The 19,328-nt window shown below is 38.2% G+C and overlaps 6 non-coding genes across 6 annotated transcripts; all 6 read right to left on the reverse strand.

The window, feature by feature from the left end:
• Positions 1–8,033: 8,033 nt before the first annotated feature.
• On the reverse strand, positions 8,034–8,107 carry TRNAI-AAU (transfer RNA isoleucine (anticodon AAU)). The gene has a single exon. It is a non-coding gene; the product is annotated as a tRNA-Ile (tRNA).
• Positions 8,108–8,314: 207 nt separating this feature from the next.
• On the reverse strand, positions 8,315–8,387 carry TRNAK-UUU (transfer RNA lysine (anticodon UUU)). Its single transcript has one exon. It is a non-coding gene; the product is annotated as a tRNA-Lys (tRNA).
• A 4,169-nt stretch (positions 8,388–12,556) lies between these two features.
• TRNAI-AAU (transfer RNA isoleucine (anticodon AAU)) lies at positions 12,557–12,630 on the reverse strand. Its single transcript has one exon. It is a non-coding gene; the product is annotated as a tRNA-Ile (tRNA).
• A 207-nt stretch (positions 12,631–12,837) lies between these two features.
• TRNAK-UUU (transfer RNA lysine (anticodon UUU)) lies at positions 12,838–12,910 on the reverse strand. Its single transcript has one exon. It is a non-coding gene; the product is annotated as a tRNA-Lys (tRNA).
• Positions 12,911–15,953: 3,043 nt separating this feature from the next.
• Positions 15,954–16,027, reverse strand: TRNAI-AAU (transfer RNA isoleucine (anticodon AAU)). Its single transcript has one exon. It is a non-coding gene; the product is annotated as a tRNA-Ile (tRNA).
• A 207-nt stretch (positions 16,028–16,234) lies between these two features.
• Positions 16,235–16,307, reverse strand: TRNAK-UUU (transfer RNA lysine (anticodon UUU)). Its single transcript has one exon. It is a non-coding gene; the product is annotated as a tRNA-Lys (tRNA).
• Between the last annotated feature and the right edge of the window lie 3,021 nt (positions 16,308–19,328).

The raw sequence follows: 19,328 nt of genomic DNA on the forward strand, positions 1-19,328 counted from the left end.
TACGGCAAATAGTACTGATCATTCGTTGAAACTTCGCCCAAATATGAGCTGCATTACAACAAATTGTTAATCGATGTTCCACGTCATCGACACGACCACATTTGATACAAAGGGCACTGTCACTGAAATGTAAGCGATGTCGTTTAGCACGAGTGTCCACAAGGTTGTTCACCACAGCGTACCAACTCGAGATTGTCGGTCCAGAAAGGTGAGACGCAAAGATATTACTCCATACTCTCGTCCATTGTCGTGCGGGGTGCTTTTCGTAGAGGCGATGAGGAGGGAGAGAAAGTTGGCTAAGTAAATACTGGTACAAGTCTTTCACTGAACTAGGCAACGCAGCCGTCAGACTGGCAGTCATATAAGCATAGGAACAAATAACATCACTATAATACCAATAAACATCAGGAATATGGCAGACATTAAGGGGAAATGTATATGAGACAGTGTCATGACAGTAAGAAAGAAGGGCATGGCTGATTCCCGTAAGGCTGGTTGTAAGGCTCTGGAAGCCTCGGAGCAGAAACAAAGCCCGAGCTTTTAGTCCGACGTGGATAAGGTTGAGACCACCAGCTTTTGGTGAGAGGCATGTGAAGGGATACTTAACTCTAAAGACGTGACCATGCCAAAGAAACCAATTAACAACACTCGTAATACGTTGAGCAATATCACTGGGCATAGGAAGCAGCTGACACACATACCACAATTTGGATAGAGCATAAGTATTCAGAAAGTATATCCGAGACAATAAGCACAGCTGGCGTGAACGATGAGACTGGAGAATATGCCGGATGCTGTTTACGAGTATCTTATAGTTCACATGGACTGTTTCAGAAATGGTAGAGGAAAATGTGATGCCCAAGATTTTTAACTGAGGCACTACGTTAGTGATAGGTGGATACTCAGAAGAAGCTTGTGTGCCAAGAACCAAAAGCTTAGTTTTCGACTGATTGATCTGAGCGCCAGATAAGGCGGTGTATTCCATCAAACAGGTATCAAGGGTGCGAATATCACTGCAATCGTGGATGAAAACTGTCACATCATCGGCATAACTGCAGACTCGTAAGGTATGACCATGAAAGGAAAGGCCGGAGAGACGAGCATGAATACTATAAAGAAGAGGGCAAAGAGAAATGGCGAACAAGCTCATACTCAAGGGGCACCCTTGACGCACACTTCGTTTGATACGCACAGGCTCAGTGAGAAATCCATTGATTTTAAGTTTACTTTGATCATTGTCGTACAAGATACGAATCCAGCGAATGAACTGCTCCCCGAGACCTAAGGTGGAGAGTATACGCCACAAGTAATCATGGCGGACGCGGTCAAAGGCTTGATGGAAATCAAGTGACAGGAGAGCATGACAGGCAGAAGAGTCTTCAAGGGTAGCAATAACGTCACGAATGCACTGTAAAAGATGGTAGATCTTCTTGTTTTCAACACATGCATATTGGTGAGGACCCACTAACTTGGCTAAATAGGGGCGTAAGCGGTTGTTCAAGCAGCGAGCGAGAATCTTGTAGTCAAAGTTCAGCAAGGTGATTGGCCTGTAATGGGAAACGGTAGTAGGATGTGATTGCTTCGGTAAAAAGATAGTCACGCCAGCCGCTTTATACGGGGTCCTTGCAGCAGGAGCAAAATGTTCGTTCACTATAGCAGTTAAGGTATCACCAATAAGTGGAAAGAAACGTTTGTACCACTCAGCCGGAAGGCCATCAATTCCAGGAGATTTTCCAGACGAAGCACTCATAATTGCGGTTTGGACCTCTTCTTTGGTGAATGGAGTTTCCAGTGATTGCGCTTCACGTTGATCGAGCACACATGGGAGGCGATCTAAGAAGGAAGATGGTATGTCAACGGTGTTCGATGTGCCATATAAGGTGGAGTAATAGGTGTAAAAAGTCCGCTTAATACCTGCAAAGGTATGGTGGATGTTGCCTTCGTCATCCTTGATGTTCTCAATATATTTGCGTGTACCTCGTTTATATTCTGCCAAGACATGGTAGAGCGACGGTTCTTCTTGAGGGTCGATAACTGTAGATTTGCTGCGGATTTTCGTTCCTTCCATGCGACGGCGGGTCAGACACAACAATTTAGCTTGATACTGCTTCATGAGAGGTAAGGCAGAAGGGTTATGTAGAACAGCACTTTTAGCATCAGCCAAACAACGATAGTAGAAATGGAAAAGAGTTCGGTGATCACGCTCCCGCTCAGCACAATACCAGCGACAAAAGCTGGCAACACGTGGTTTGAGATATTGATACCACCAATCAGTAACAGTCCGAAAATGTCTGCTGGGTTAACCACTGCGTCCACTTGGTTATAAAAGATTCGCAAAATTCATGATCCTCAAGAAGAGAAGTATTAAAATGCCAATAACCAGGCCCGCGTTCAACCTTGACATCAGGTATACGCAAGGTAACAATATAAGCACAATGATCAGAAAATATGGTAGGCACAATTTCAGCGTCAAATATGTTGCGAATCAGCATGGGACACATGTACATGCGGTCGATGCGAGAAGCACTATTACGGCTAACATAAGTAAAGGTTTGGTGACGTGGAGAGGTAGACAGCCAGCTATCTTGGAGATGAAGACCTTGTGTTAACTCCTGCAGGGTCGGACTATAATTAAACCCCGGAGACTGGTCTCCAGGATTTAAAACACAGTTAAAATCACCAGCAAGAAGAACCATGTCACTGTTGGGGAGAATGCAGGAAGCCACATCAGATGCAAAGAAATTGTTACGAGCCACACGTGCCTGAGAGCCACTAGGAGCATACAGATTGAGAAGGTGAATATTACCGAGCCGACCACTGATAATACGGCCAGTTGGGTGTAGTAATATAGGGGAAAACTGAACATGATGCTGAGCAACAATTGCCGTTCCAGTGCCAGTGACAGTAAAATTATTGTAAACAGTAAAATTAGGACCAAGGTCCAACACTTCCAATCCAACTTCTTGCAATAATGCTATATCAATATGTGCTTGTTGTAAAAAGTCACGCAGCGAGAATAGCTTGGTATTACTATGTAAATTATTAATATTAATAGTGGCAATCTTCAATGTCATTGAAAAAAGAAGGAACCATACATAGAAATGAGAAGTTTGCATGACAGGCACGCTCACATCACAGAACTTTCAAATAGGCACTAAAAACAAGGGCGGAGCAGAGATTTAAAAAAAAGGAAAACAATAACACATTTGTCACAATTCGCACTTAGCACCAGCACTGCAATACACACACAAAAAAAAGCAAACATCAGTATCAAGAAATGTGCCAAAGGAAACCAGGATTACCTATAATTTGATAGCATCAGAGTTGATTCTGCGAGGAAGCATCTGGTTGAGAGTCAACAGCAGCAGGGACAATTGGAATATCAATGTCAGGAAGGATCTCAGCCTCTTCTTTATTTTTCTTGAACAGTTTGTCACTGAGGTCTTGGCGCCTCGAACGTTTAATTCGAGACCGTTCGCCAGTACCAGAAGCAGAAGTAGGAGAGTTCACACTAGCGCCCACAACTGGAGGTTCCACAACGAGAGGAGAAGGATCAGTATTAACAGTGGAAGGTGACAAATCGTTCTCACCATCGACACTTTCTAGGTTGCCAGGTCCGAGCACGCAGGAAACCACAGAGACCGCCGGCGCCATAGAGCTGGTAGAAATTGGCAAAACATTCACAGAAGGGAGAGTTCGTGCACTGAACGCACTATCACTGGTCGCCATATCGGTGGTGGGTAAAGCCGAAGAAATCGCAGGGGCCAATCGGACGTCGGGAGTTGACGCCGCTGTAGCACAAGTATGCGTAGAATCACTGACGACCAAAGATGACAAGGATGAGGAGACTATCGGTGGACGATCAGCGACAGATGTGGATAAGCTGCGCTGTGCGACAGACGGAACTGAAGAAACATCATCCGGATGGATGGCAACAGAGGGGAGAGGGGGGTAGTCGCTATCCTGAAGACGAGGTGCATGGTGCTCATGAAGATTATCTGTTGTTTGAGGAACATTAATGTCCATGGAGATCTGATGGGACTGAGGTGCCTCAGATTGCAATAGGTTGGGAACCCGATCCTGAGACGTCACTGGTAGGCTGGAGAAGTGAGGAACAAAAGAATTCACTGCAGCATCCAAACTAGTAGTAGAAGGGACCAATTTACCCGCATAACTATTAGAGCTGCGAGGTGCGTTATTGGGACGTTGGGGACATTTTGAATGTAAATGCTGGGTACTGTGACACCGTATGCAAGTTTTCTCCTGTCCAGGATAAGTGACCCAGTAACGGTGCTGTTGAATCAGTACGAATGATGGAATCGATTTCTTTAATTCCATTCGTAATAATTTCCTCCCAGTTCGAATTTGGTAAACATGGTCACTTGAATATAGTTCATCATGAATATTATAAATAGTACCATACTGACTCATTACATCCTTAATGGTGTCATTGGAGAGTTCCATAGGAATTACATGTAAGCGCACAGTAACAACCTGAGTATCAGCCCAAGAAATCCGTATATCATATGTGCCTGAGGGATCAGTAAATTGAACTACACCACTAGTGTCATTCAAAACTTGTTCACATAACGCGAGAGACGAAAGTTTGAGGAACACACACTTACGGTAAATATCCAGTTCAAGACTCAAAACCTGTTCAACAGGAAAGGCAAAACGATCATATAACCATTCATGAATTGTCAGAGAGGTAGGCCGCTGGCTAACCGCTCCGAAATCAAATTTCAATGTATTCACTCGACGTGTAGACATATTAAAGTTATTCGCAGTCACAAACCAAGGAAAAAAAAAAAGACCAAAACTGTCGCCGAGAGATCCACAAAAATTACAGTGAAAAATAACACACAAAAAAAGAAAAAAAATGCTTCACTTAATGGGTAAGTTTGACTCACTTCACACAACACAAGCGTAGCAGCAGAGAGCACAGAGAACGTGTTTACTCGACAACGTTCACAGCGCGAATGAGCCGGGCTGACACACTCTTTTCGGGATAGATAATTTCGGTGCGATGTCGTTTCTGAGTATGTAGTACAGTCGGGTGGAAAAGTTAGGGACAAAAGTGAGATTTGTATGATTTATCACTCGGAAAGTGGCATAGATTGGTGAAACTTTGAACCATACAGAGAATGTAGCTTTGCAGTATAATACCAGGTATGATCTCAATAACAATAAAGAAACATGTGATTACAAGAACAAACATGACACTTTTAAACGTATACAATAAGTAATACCGAAGGCACTTGGTGTGCCCCTGACATCAGTTGTTAAATAATTTTTAAAACGGTGTGTGATCAGCACGGACAGTAATACAAGCTCTGCAACGTGCTTCCATGCTGTTCACAAAGTGATATGGAGTTCCATTCGTTCACCAGCACTATTGATAATTGCTGGATGGCCATTGGTGTATCTGAACGTGCTGCGACCCCTCATTCAACTCACCGACTGCAAATGGTGCCACCGATGTGTGTGGGTTATCGAATTACAATTCAATGGCAGTGGACAGTCTTTTGATGGAACACCCCTCGAATTTTCCTTTTTTTCTTTTTCTTTCCTTTTAGAATTTTCGTGTATTCCTATGTTATGCAAGTAAAACGAATTCGTTTCCATAAACTCGGTGAATAGTAACAGTGTTTACTCAATTTGTACTGTACAATATATTGCTATAGTGAGCCTCTGGCTATTTATAACAAAAAGTACCAATAAATTATATTAAATTAAAGTTATTACTCCCAAAGTATCTTATTCGTAAGTGTGAAGTCTTATAGGTTGACTATATCATTCATCTGTCTGTCTAAATATATCAGAGCTAAAACGGTAACATACCGAGATATGTCTTGTTGGAATCACTTCAGCGTCCCAAGAATAAGTTTCATTTATTCCTTTAACCCTCTGGTAAAACTAAAAATGATAGAAATTAAGTTACTTCCGATTTCAACGTTGATCAATATAGAGCAGAAACGATAACAGATAGTGAGACTGTTCCCAAGAATGGATTATCTTTCTTTCGTTAAACCCTTGCGTTCTAGTGACATCCACGAGAATATCAGGAAATACTCCGTTACAAAATGCCAGTGACATCGATGGGCATATTATGAAACCATATCTTTTATTAAGGATAGAATTAATCCTGCAGATGGTGAAGTACGGTATTTGAGTGGATGCAAGGCACGAGTTAATTCAACTATTTCTCCTTAGGTGACAGCACCTTACAGACAAAGAAATGTTTTGTCTCAGTGGATGGCTGGTCTAAGGGAGCATTCAATTACGACACACATGCGTTTTGACGATAAACAATTGGCAACTTCAAGACAGGAAGAAAGGTGTAAAAAGTCTTTAATCTCCAGTCAGTACTGCCAACCTGAAGCAACATAAAATCCCTTCAGAACATCAAAATTTCTGTTTTTCAATTCAAGTGTTCCACAATGTAAATATTTTCTTTTATCGATAATTTGAATGCTCTCCGTGTGCGTACACAATAACTATACCCTATATAACGGTTTAGACAGTCGTTTAACATCAATTGAGAACCTGGTATTACAGAACGCACAAACGAAAATGACACCTGAAACGCAAGGGATTAAAACTCTATTCAAACCGGAAGTAATAGATATTAAGAATTTCCTGTTTTAGTGTTGATCGCCATGAAGCAAAAAGTGATAGATACCGAATAGCAATTTTCGGCAATTAAAAGTTTGAAAAGTATATTCTATTTACGACTTCATTCCTCAAGTGCAGCCGGAAGTTCTATGAACCAGTATCATTTTCTGGTTTGAATATTTGTCTTCGTATAACGAAAATGCTAGAATAGAAAAGATGGCTACTGAATATGATTTCAACGTCCCAAGAGTAAGTTCAATCTCTGATCTTGCTGCTGTATTACGAATAGAAGTTATAAATAGATCTACTACGAATTGAGTTCGCGTAAGTCTCTAGTCTATTGCAGTGTCATAATGCTTCTTCGATCACAAAATTAACAATAATATCTGTTCTAGATTTGTTAGATCCGTTTAAATCCCATTCTGTACTATCTTTAAAATCATTAACTTCATATTGGCATAAAGATTCATTTCGTCACTCAGTCATAGTTACTTTTGTTATAAACGATGGCCCGAATAAAGAATCGAACCCTAGTTCGTTAGGTTAAAATATAATTACTATCGTGCTTCCTTTTTCTTCTTTTAATAATCGCAACCTGAACCCTTGTCTCTGAGGTCTTGTAAGTAAATCTTATTTACTTTTCTCTTAATTATTCAATCAATGTTGCCCATCAATTGAATTTGAATTGATTTGTGATTTGCGTCCCCTTCACCAGCAAGGCTATAACAGACGTGGACCTACACCTTAAGGTGGAATCCGAACCGCATTAGCTCCTGCCGAGAATCAAACCCATCTCATACGCCAAAGACGCGTAGGTTATCCACACAGCCACTAGGAAATTCAGTATTGCCCACCTAACGAGAAGTGTTTCCTCATCTCGTTATTTTATTTACAATTCTTGTGTCGTCTCTATTCTAACAAAACTTATCTCGTATATTTTTGTAAATTTATTACTATTATTGTTATACGAAATTTTATCTAAAGGTGATCAGAACGCTTCCCCGTCACGTCACAAAATGTCCCCGAACGGTGTGATATAACAGCTGGAGTACACTGTGTAATGTCTTGCGTATCGTTCAGCACTAATAAATGCTCTTAATTGTGTTCCTACAATCTCACTATCAGTTTCATACTATCAATCATGTAATACTAAAACAGTGTAGAGATCTTAAACATGGGTAAACTAGTGTTGCGAGAATTGTGTTGTTTCAAATTTGAAAATGCACTTTTCGTCTCGAGAGGATACGATTTCTCGTGAAAGAAGGACTCTAAATGTTACTATTTCGTCTTGTAATGTAACATTTTCTGTTTGTTTTGGTATGGTGCATAGCCGCGAAATATTCCCATTTGCATGTAGCATCCAGAAAAGCAAGCTAGACTCACGACAAACGTATCAAACCGTTCGAATATAAAATTTATGGCCAGTAAGGGAATCGAACCCATGCTCTTCGTGTTATTAACACGACGCTCTAACCAGCTGAGCTAACCGGCCTAATTGCCAGTTAAAATTTATTTTTGTTTTCGTAGGAAAATTGCTTGATTGGTCATAATTAACATCTACTTTACGCTTTGATGAGCTCAACTAAATACTATATCATCTTCACGATTAATCATTAATTGGTATATAGCAGAAATAGTTTTTATATTATTCAACGAATCAATATTCGTATTTTTTAAATTAAAAAAAGGAAGTATACATCGCCCGGACAGGGACTTAAACCCTGGACCGTTAGGTTAAAAGCCTAACGCTCTACCGACTGAGCTATTCGGGCTGACACACTCTTTTCGGGATAGATAATTTCGGTGCGATGTCGTTTCTGAGTATGTAGTACAGTCGGGTGGAAAAGTTAGGGACAAAAGTGAGATTTGTATGATTTATCACTCGGAAAGTGGCATAGATTGGTGAAACTTTGAACCATACAGAGAATGTAGCTTTGCAGTATAATACCAGGTATGATCTCAATAACAATAAAGAAACATGTGATTACAAGAACAAACATGACACTTTTAAACGTATACAATAAGTAATACCGAAGGCACTTGGTGTGCCCCTGACATCAGTAGTTAAATAATTTTTAAAACGGTGTGTGATCAGCACGGACAGTAATACAAGCTCTGCAACTTGCTTCCATGCTGTTCACAAAGTGATATGGAGTTCCATTCGTTCACCAGCACTATTGATAATTGCTGGATGGCCATTGGTGTATCTGAACGTGCTGCGACCCCTCATTCAACTCACCGACTGCAAATGGTGCCACCGATGTGTGTGGGTTATCGAATTACAATTCAATGGCAGTGGACAGTCTTTTGATGGAACACCCCTCGAATTTTCCTTTTTTTCTTTTTCTTTCTTTTTAGAATTTTCGTGTATTCCTATGTTATGCAAGTAAAACGAATTCGTTTCCATAAACTCGGTGAATAGTAACAGTGTTTACTCAATTTGTACCGTACAATATATTGCTATAGTGAGCCTCTGGCTATTTATAACAAAAAGTACCAATAAATTATATTAAATTAAAGTTATTACTCCCAAAGTATCTTATTCGTAAGTATGAAGTCTTATAGGTTGACTATATCATTCATCTGTCTGTCTAAATATATCAGAGCTAAAACGGTAACATACCGAGATATGTCTTGTTGGAATCACTTCAGCGTCCCAAGAATAAGTTTCATTTATTCCTTTAACCCTCTGGTAAAACTAAAAATGATAGAAATTAAGTTACTTCCGATTTCAACGTTGATCAATATAGAGCAGAAACGATAACAGATAGTGAGACTGTTCCCAAGAATGGATTCTCTTTCTTTCGTTAAACCCTTGCGTTCTAGTGACATCCACGTGAATGTCAGGAAATACTCCGTTACAAACAGGGTGCGAATTACCGGGGGGGATGAGGGGGATTTTGCCCCTCAATCACATTTTGTTCCCCCCCAAAGAAGTCAGCTGAAGTATCCCCACCGGGGATGCTCGCTTTCCCCCTCAAACTATGCTTAGTGTAACTCCAAATTTCACTGATTTTTGTTATTTCTTGTAAATTTAATCTTCTAGCTGTATTTCGAAATGATCGATGTAAACTGTTCAGTTTTGGTCATTTCTACTTACCACCTAATTACCCACTATTTTCAACGTTGTTTAGTAGAAGTATATTATTATGACTACGGTTGTTACTTGCAACTGTACCTTCGTACCCTTCAGTTCGTCATCGTTTGTGAATTTGAATGTACTAATTGCGTATAACAAAGCCACATGTAGATTTATAAATGTTCTTAGCGGTTGGCCAAAAAGAAGTAAACAAATAGCTTCTTCTACCATACTTGGCGAAGTTCGGATATGTCTTATTCATCCTCTATATTTGTATCGATTATCATCTTATTTTAATTTTTGTTATAACATGTTATTTCATTTTCCAGTGTACTCTTTGTTAGCACATTGCCTTCATTCCCTAGTAGGTTGTGTGTATGCAACTCAAAAGTTGCATTTAATTTGTGATAATTAGCATAGTAATCACTGCTTTTACAGTTTACGGAAATGAAATTTTGAAACTGTACTCAAAATCTGAGATATAGGTATTCTCTCGTAAGTATATGTTAACGTACACGCTGGGGGATACGCTTCTAGTGAGCAGATATGTTAATGAAGGTGATTGTTAGGTGAATAAGCGAATAATTCAAGATTTGTTTCAGCATTTGGGGTGTGTGTATGTCAGACAATATATATGTGCATAGTTATTGTCGGTAGATTTATTAAATTAATAAATCTCTCATTTATTACAGGTCACACACACACACACACACACACACACACATACATACATCATATATATATATATATATATATATATATATATATATATATATATATATATATATATATATATATATGGGGGGTAAGGCATTTATTGTCTCATTTTGAAATTTGAACCTTCAGACTATGTCCTTTGGCCTAATTTTATCCCCCCCAATATAGATTATCTAATTCGCACACTGGTTACAAAATACCAGTGACATCGATGGGCATATCATGAAAACATATCTTTTATTAAGGATAGAATTAATCCTGCAGATGGTGAAGTACGGTATTTGAGTGGATGCAAGGCACGAGTTAATTCAACTATTTCTCCTTAGGTGACAGCACCTTACAGACAAAGAAATGTTTTGTCTCAGTGGATGGCTGGTCTAAGGGAGCATTCAATTACGACACACATGCGTTTTGACGATAAACAATTGGCAACTTCAAGACAGGAAGAAAGGTGTAAAAAGTCTTTAATCTCCAGTCAGTACTGCCAACCTGAAGCAACATAAAATCCCTTCAGAACATCAAAATTTCTGTTTTTCAATTCAAGTGTTCCACAATGTAAATATTTTCTTTTATCAATAATTTGAATGCTCTCCGTGTGCGTACACAATAACTATACCCTACATAACGGTTTAGACAGTCGTTTAACATCAAATGAGAACCTGTTATTACAGAACGCACAAAAGAAAATGACACCTGAAACGCAAGGGATTAAAACTCTATTCAAACCGGAAGTGATAGATATTAAGAATTTCCTGTTTTAGTGTTGATCGCCATGAAGCAAAAAGTGATAGATACCGAATAGCAATTTTCGGCAATTAAAAGTTTGAAAAGTATATTCTATTTACGACTTCATTCCTCAAGTGCAGCCGGAAGTTCTATGAACCAGTATCATTTTCTGGTTTGAATATTTGTCTTCGTATAACGAAAATGCTAGAATAGAAAAGATGGCTACTGAATATGATTTCAACGTCCCAAGAGTAAGTTTAATCTCTGATCTTGCTGCTGTATTACGAATAGAAGTTATAAATAGATTTACTACGAATTGAGTTCGCATAAGTCTCAAGACTATTGCAGTGTCATAATGCTTCTTCGATCACAAAATTAACAATAATATCTGTTCTAGATTTGTTAGATCCGTTTAAATCCCATTCTGTACTATCTTTAAAATCATTAACTTCATATTGGCATAAAGATTCATTTCGTCACTCAGTCATAGTTACTTTTGTTATAAACGATGGCCCGAATAAGGAATCGAACCCTAGTTCGTTAGGTTAAAATATAACTACTATCGTGCTTCCTTTTTCTTTTTTAATAATCGCAACCTGAACACTTGTCCCTGAGGTCTTGTAAGTAAATCTTATTTACTTTTCTCATAATTATTCAATCAATGTTGCCCATCAATTGAATTTGAATTGATTTGTGATTTGCGTCTCCTTCACCAGCAAGGCTATAACAGACGTGGACCTACACCTTAAGATGCAATCCGAACCGCATTAGCTCCTGCCGAGAATCAAACCCGTCTCATACGCCAAAGACGCGTAGGTTGTCCACACAGCCACTAGGAAATTCAGTATTGCCCACGAAACGAGAAGTGTTTCCTCATCTCGTTATTTTATTTACAATTCTTGTCTCGTCTCTATTCTAACAAAACTTATCTCGTATATTTTTGTATTTTTATTACTATTATTGTTATACGAAATTTTATCTAAAGGTGATCAGAACGCTTCCCCGTCACGTCACAAAATGTCCCCGAACGGTGTGATATAACAGCTGGAGTACACTGTGTAATGTCTTGCGTATCGTTCAGCACTAATAAATGCTCTTAATTGTGTTCCTACAATCTCACTATCAGTTTCATACTATCAATCATGTAATACTAAAACAGTGTAGAGATCTTAAACATGGGTAAACTAGTGTTGCGAGAATTGTCTTGTTTCAAATTTGAAAATGCACTTTTCGTCTCGAGAGGATACGATTTCTCGTGAAAGAAGGACTCTAAATGTTACTATTTCGTCTTGTAATGTAACATTTTCTGTTTGTTTTGGTATGGTGCATAGCCGCGAAATATTCCCATTTCCACGTAGCATCCAGCAAAGCAAGCTAGATTCACGACAAACGTATCAAACCGTTCGAATATAAAATTTATGGCCAGTAAGCGAATCGAACCCATGACCTTCGCGTTATTAGCACGACGCTCTAACCAACTGAGCTAACCGGCCTGATTGTCAGTTAAAATTTATTTTCGTTTTCGTAGAAAAGTTGCTTGATTGGTCATAATTAACATCTACTTCACGCTTTGATGAGCTCAACTAAATACTATATCATCTTCACGATTAGTCATTAATTGGTATATAGCAGAAATAGTTTTTATATTATTCAACGAATCAATATTCGTATTTTTTAAATTAAAAAAAGGAAGTATACATCGCCCGGACAGGGACTTGAACCCTGGACCGTTAGGTTAAAAGCCTAACGCTCTACCGACTGAGCTATCCGGGCTGACACACTCTTTTCGGGATAGATAATTTCGGTGCGCTGTCGTTTCTGAGTATGTAGTACAGTCGGGTGGAAAAGTTAGGGACAAAAGTGAGATTTGTATGATTTATCACTCGGAAAGTGGCATAGATTGGTGAAACTTTGAACCATACAGAGAATGTAGCTTTGCAGTATAATACCAGGTATGATCTCAATAACAATAAAGAAACATGTGATTACAAGAACAAACATGACACTTTTAAACGTATACAATAAGTAATACCGAAGGCACTTGGTGTGCCCCTGACATCAGTTGTTAAATAATTTTTAAAACGGTGTGTGATCAGCACGGACAGTAATACAAGCTCTGCAACGTGCTTCCATGCTGTTCACAAAGTGATATGGAGTTCCATTCGTTCACCAGCACTATTGATAATTGCTGGATGGCCATTGGTGTATCTGAACGTGCTGCGACCCCTCATTCAACTCACCGACTGCAAATGGTGCCACCGATGTGTGTGGGTTATCGAATTACAATTCAATGGCAGTGGACAGTCTTTTGATGGAACACCCCTCGAATTTTCCTTTTTTTCTTTTTCTTTCTTTTTAGAATTTTCGTGTATTCCTATGTTATGCAAGTAAAACGAATTCGTTTCCATAAACTCGGTGAATAGTAACAGTGTTTACTCAATTTGTACTGTACAATATATTGCTATAGTGAGCCTCTGGCTATTTATAACAAAAAGTACCAATAAATTATATTAAATTAAAGTTATTACTCCCAAAGTATCTTATTCGTAAGTATGAAGTCTTATAGGTTGACTATATCATTCATCTGTCTGTCTAAATATATCAGAGCTAAAACGGTAACATACCGAGATATGTCTTGTTGGAATCACTTCAGCGTCCCAAGAATAAGTTTCATTTATTCCTTTAACCCTCTGGTAAAACTAAAAATGATAGAAATTAAGTTACTTCCGATTTCAACGTTGATCAATATAGAGCAGAAACGATAACAGATAGTGAGACTGTTCCCAAGAATGGATTCTCTTTCTTTCGTTAAACCCTTGCGTTCTAGTGACATCCACGTGAATATCAGGAAATACTCCGTTACAAAATGCCAGTGACATCGATGGGCATATTATGAAACCATATCTTTTATTAAGGATAGAATTAATCCTGCAGATGGTGAAGTACGGTATTTGAGTGGATGCAAGGCACGAGTTAATTCAACTATTTCTCCTTAGGTGACAGCACCTTACAGACAAAGAAATGTTTTGTCTCAGTGGATGGCTGGTCTAAGGGAGCATTCAATTACGACACACATGCGTTTTGACGATAAACAATTGGCAACTTCAAGACAGGAAGAAAGGTGTAAAAAGTCTTTAATCTCCAGTCAGTACTGCCAACCTGAAGCAACATAAAATCCCTTCAGAACATCAAAATTTCTGTTTTTCAATTCAAGTGTTCCACAATGTAAATATTTTCTTTTATCGATAATTTGAATGCTCTCCGTGTGCGTACACAATAACTATACCCTATATAACGGTTTAGACAGTCGTTTAACATCAATTGAGAACCTGGTATTACAGAACGCACAAACGAAAATGACACCTGAAACGCAAGGGATTAAAACTCTATTCAAACCGGAAGTAATAGATATTAAGAATTTCCTGTTTTAGTGTTGATCGCCATGAAGCAAAAAGTGATAGATACCGAATAGCAATTTTCGGCAATTAAAAGTTTGAAAAGTATATTCTATTTACGACTTCATTCCTCAAGTGCAGCCGGAAGTTCTATGAACCAGTATCATTTTCTGGTTTGAATATTTGTCTTCGTATAACGAAAATGCTAGAATAGAAAAGATGGCTACTGAATATGATTTCAACGTCCCAAGAGTAAGTTCAATCTCTGATCTTGCTGCTGTATTACGAATAGAAGTTATAAATAGATCTACTACGAATTGAGTTCGCGTAAGTCTCTAGTCTATTGCAGTGTCATAATGCTTCTCCGATCACAAAATTAACAATAATATCTGTTCTAGATTTGTTAGATCCGTTTAAATCCCATTCTGTACTATCTTTAAAATCATTAACTTCATATTGGCATAAAGATTCATTTCGTCACTCAGTCATAGTTACTTTTGTTATAAACGATGGCCCGAATAAAGAATCGAACCCTAGTTCGTTAGGTTAAAATATAATTACTATCGTGCTTCCTTTTTCTTCTTTTAATAATCGCAACCTGAACCCTTGTCTCTGAGGTCTTGTAAGTAAATCTTATTTACTTTTCTCTTAATTATTCAATCAATGTTGCCCATCAATTGAATTTGAATTGATTTGTGATTTGCGTCCCCTTCACCAGCAAGGCTATAACAGACGTGGACCTACACCTTAAGATGGAATCCGAACCGCATTAGCTCCTGCCGAGAATCAAACCCATCTCATACGCCAAAGACGCGTAGGTTATCCACACAGCCACTAGGAAATTCAGTATTGCCCACGAAACGAGAAGTGTTTCCTCATCTCGTTATTTTATTTACAATTCTTGTCTCGTCTCTATTCTAAAAAAAATTATCTCGTATATTTTTGTAAATTTATTACTATTATTGTTATACGAAATTTTATCTAAAGGTGATCAGAACGCTTCCCCGTCACGTCACAAAATGTCCCCGAACGGTGTGATATAACAGCTGGAGTACACTGTGTAATGTCTTGCGTATCGTTCAGCACTAATAAATGCTCTTAATTGTGTTCCTACAATCTCACTATCAGTTTCATACTATCAATCATGTAATACTAAAACAGTGTAGAGATCTTAAACATGGGTAAACTAGTGTTGCGAGAATTGTCTGGTTTCAAATTTGAAAATGCACTTTTCGTCTCGAGAGGATACGATTTCTCGTGAAAGAAGGACTCTAAATGTTACTATTTCGTCTTGTAATGTAACATTTTCTGTTTGTTTTGGTATGGTGCATAGCCGCGAAATATTCCCATTTGCATGTAGCATCCACAAAAGCAAGCTAGACTCACGACAAACGTATCAAACCGTTCGAATATAAAATTTATGGCCAGTAAGGGAATCGAACCCATGCTCTTCGTGTTATTAACACGACGCTCTAACCAGCTGAGCTAACCGGCCTAATTGCCAGTTAAAATTTATTTTTGTTTTCGTATGAAAATTGCTTGATTGGTCATAATTAACATCTACTTTACGCTTTGATGAGCTCAACTAAATACTATATCATCTTCACGATTAGTCATTCATTGGTATATAGCAGAAATAGTTTTTATATTATTCAACGAATCAATATTCGTATTTTTTAAATTAAAAAAAGGAAGTATACATCGCCCGGACAGGGACTTAAACCCTGGACCGTTAGGTTAAAAGCCTAACACTCTACCGAATGAGCTATTCGGGCTGACACACTCTTTTCGGGATAGATAATTTCGGTGCGATGTCGTTTCTGAGTATGTAGTACAGTCGGGTGGAAAAGTTAGGGACAAAAGTGAGATTTGTATGATTTATCACTCGGAAAGTGGCATAGATTGGTGAAACTTTGAACCATACAGAGAATGTAGCTTTGCAGTATAATACCAGGTATGATCTCAATAACAATAAAGAAACATGTGATTACAAGAACAAACATGACACTTTTAAACGTATACAATCAGTAATACCGAAGGCACTTGGTGTGCCCCTGACATCAGTTGTTAAATAATTTTTAAAACGGTGTGTGATCAGCACGGACAGTAATACAAGCTCTGCAACGTGCTTCCATGCTGTTCACAAAGTGATATGGAGTTCCATTCGTTCACCAGCACTATTGATAATTGCTGGATGGCCATTGGTGTATCTGAACGTGCTGCGACCCCTCATTCAACTCACCGACTGCAAATGGTGCCACCGATGTGTGTGGGTTATCGAATTACAATTCAATGGCAGTGGACAGTCTTTTGATGGAACACCCCTCGAATTTTCCTTTTTTTCTTTTTCTTTCTTTTTAGAATTTTCGTGTATTCCTATGTTATGCAAGTAAAACGAATTCGTTTCCATAAACTCGGTGAATAGTAACAATGTTTACTCAATTTGTACTGTACAATATATTGCTATAGTGAGCCTCTGGCTATTTATAACAAAAAGTACCAATAAATTATATTAAATTAAAGTTATTACTCCCAAAGTATCTTATTCGTAAGTATGAAGTCTTATAGGTTGACTATATCATTCATCTGTCTGTCTAAATATATCAGAGCTAAAACGGCAACATACCGAGATATGTCTTGTTGGAATCACTTCAGCGTCCCAAGAATAAGTTTCATTTATTCCTTTAACCCTCTGGTAAAACTAAAAATGATAGAAATTAAGTTACTTCCGATTTCAACGTTGATCAATATAGAGCAGAAACGATAACAGATAGTGAGACTGTTCCCAAGAATGGATTCTCTTTCTTTCGTTAAACCCTTGCGTTCTAGTGACATCCACGTGAATGTCAGGAAATACTCCGTTACAAAATACCAGTGACACCGATGGGCATATTATGAAACCATATCTTTTATTAAGGATAGAATTAATCCTGCAGATGGTGAAGTACGGTATTTGAGTGGATGCAAGGCACGAGTTAATTCAACTATTTCTCCTTAGGTGACAGCACCTTACAGACAAAGAAATGTTTTGTCTCAGTGGATGGCTGGTCTAAGGGAGCATTCAATTACGACACACATGCGTTTTGACGATAAACAATTGGCAACTTCAAGACAGGAAGAAAGGTGTAAAAAGTCTTTAATCTCCAGTCAGTACTGCCAACCTGAAGCAACATAAAATCCCTTCAGAACATCAAAATTTCTGTTTTTCAATTCAAGTGTTCCACAATGTAAATATTTTCTTTTATCGATAATTTGAATGCTCTCCGTGTGCGTACACAATAACTATACCCTATATAACGGTTTAGACAGTCGTTTAACATCAATTGAGAACCTGGTATTACAGAACGCACAAACGAAAATGACACCTGAAACGCAAGGGATTAAAACTCTATTCAAACCGGAAGTAATAGATATTAAGAATTTCCTGTTTTAGTGTTGATCGCCATGAAGCAAAAAGTGATAGATACCGAATAGCAATTTTCGGCAATTAAAAGTTTGAAAAGTATATTCTATTTACGACTTCATTCCTCAAGTGCAGCCGGAAGTTCTATGAACCAGTATCATTTTCTGGTTTGAATATTTGTCTTCGTATAACGAAAATGCTAGAATAGAAAAGATGGCTACTGAATATGATTTCAACGTCCCAAGAGTAAGTTCAATCTCTGATCTTGCTGCTGTATTACGAATAGAAGTTATAAATAGATCTACTACGAATTGAGTTCGCGTAAGTCTCTAGTCTATTGCAGTGTCATAATGCTTCTTCGATCACAAAATTAACAATAATATCTGTTCTAGATTTGTTAGATCCGTTTAAATCCCATTCTGTACTATCTTTAAAATCATTAACTTCATATTGGCATAAAGATTCATTTCGTCACTCAGTCATAGTTACTTTTGTTATAAACGATGGCCCGAATAAAGAATCGAACCCTAGTTCGTTAGGTTAAAATATAATTACTATCGTGCTTCCTTTTTCTTCTTTTAATAATCGCAACCTGAACCCTTGTCTCTGAGGTCTTGTAAGTAAATCTTATTTACTTTTCTCTTAATTATTCAATCAATGTTGCCCATCAATTGAATTTGAATTGATTTGTGATTTGCGTCCCCTTCACCAGCAAGGCTATAACAGACGTGGACCTACACCTTAAGATGGAATCCGAACCGCATTAGCTCCTGCCGAGAATCAAACCCATCTCATACGCCAAAGACGCGTAGGTTATCCACACAGCCACTAGGAAATTCAGTATTGCCCACGAAACGAGAAGTGTTTCCTCATCTCGTTATTTTATTTACAATTCTTGTCTCGTCTCTATTCTAACAAAACTTATCTCGTATATTTTTGTAAATTTATTACTATTATTGTTATACGAAATTTTATCTAAAGGTGATCAGAACGCTTCCCCGTCACGTCACAAAATGTCCCCGAACGGTGTGATATAACAGCTGGAGTACACTGTGTAATGTCTTGCGTATCGTTCAGCACTAATAAATGCTCTTAATTGTGTTCCTACAATCTCACTATCAGTTTCATACTATCAATCATGTAATACTAAAACAGTGTAGAGATCTTAAACATGGGTAAACTAGTGTTGCGAGAATTGTGTTGTTTCAAATTTGAAAATGCACTTTTCGTCTCGAGAGGATACGATTTCTCGTGAAAGAAGGACTCTAAATGTTACTATTTCGTCTTGTAATGTAACATTTTCTGTTTGTTTTGGTATGGTGCATAGCCGCGAAATATTCCCATTTGCATGTAGCATCCAGAAAAGCAAGCTAGACTCACGACAAACGTATCA

This window comes from Thermobia domestica, chromosome 16 (assembly GCF_964235325.1).
Source record: "Thermobia domestica chromosome 16, izTheDome1.hap1.1, whole genome shotgun sequence".
NCBI lineage: Eukaryota > Metazoa > Arthropoda > Insecta > Zygentoma > Lepismatidae > Thermobia > Thermobia domestica.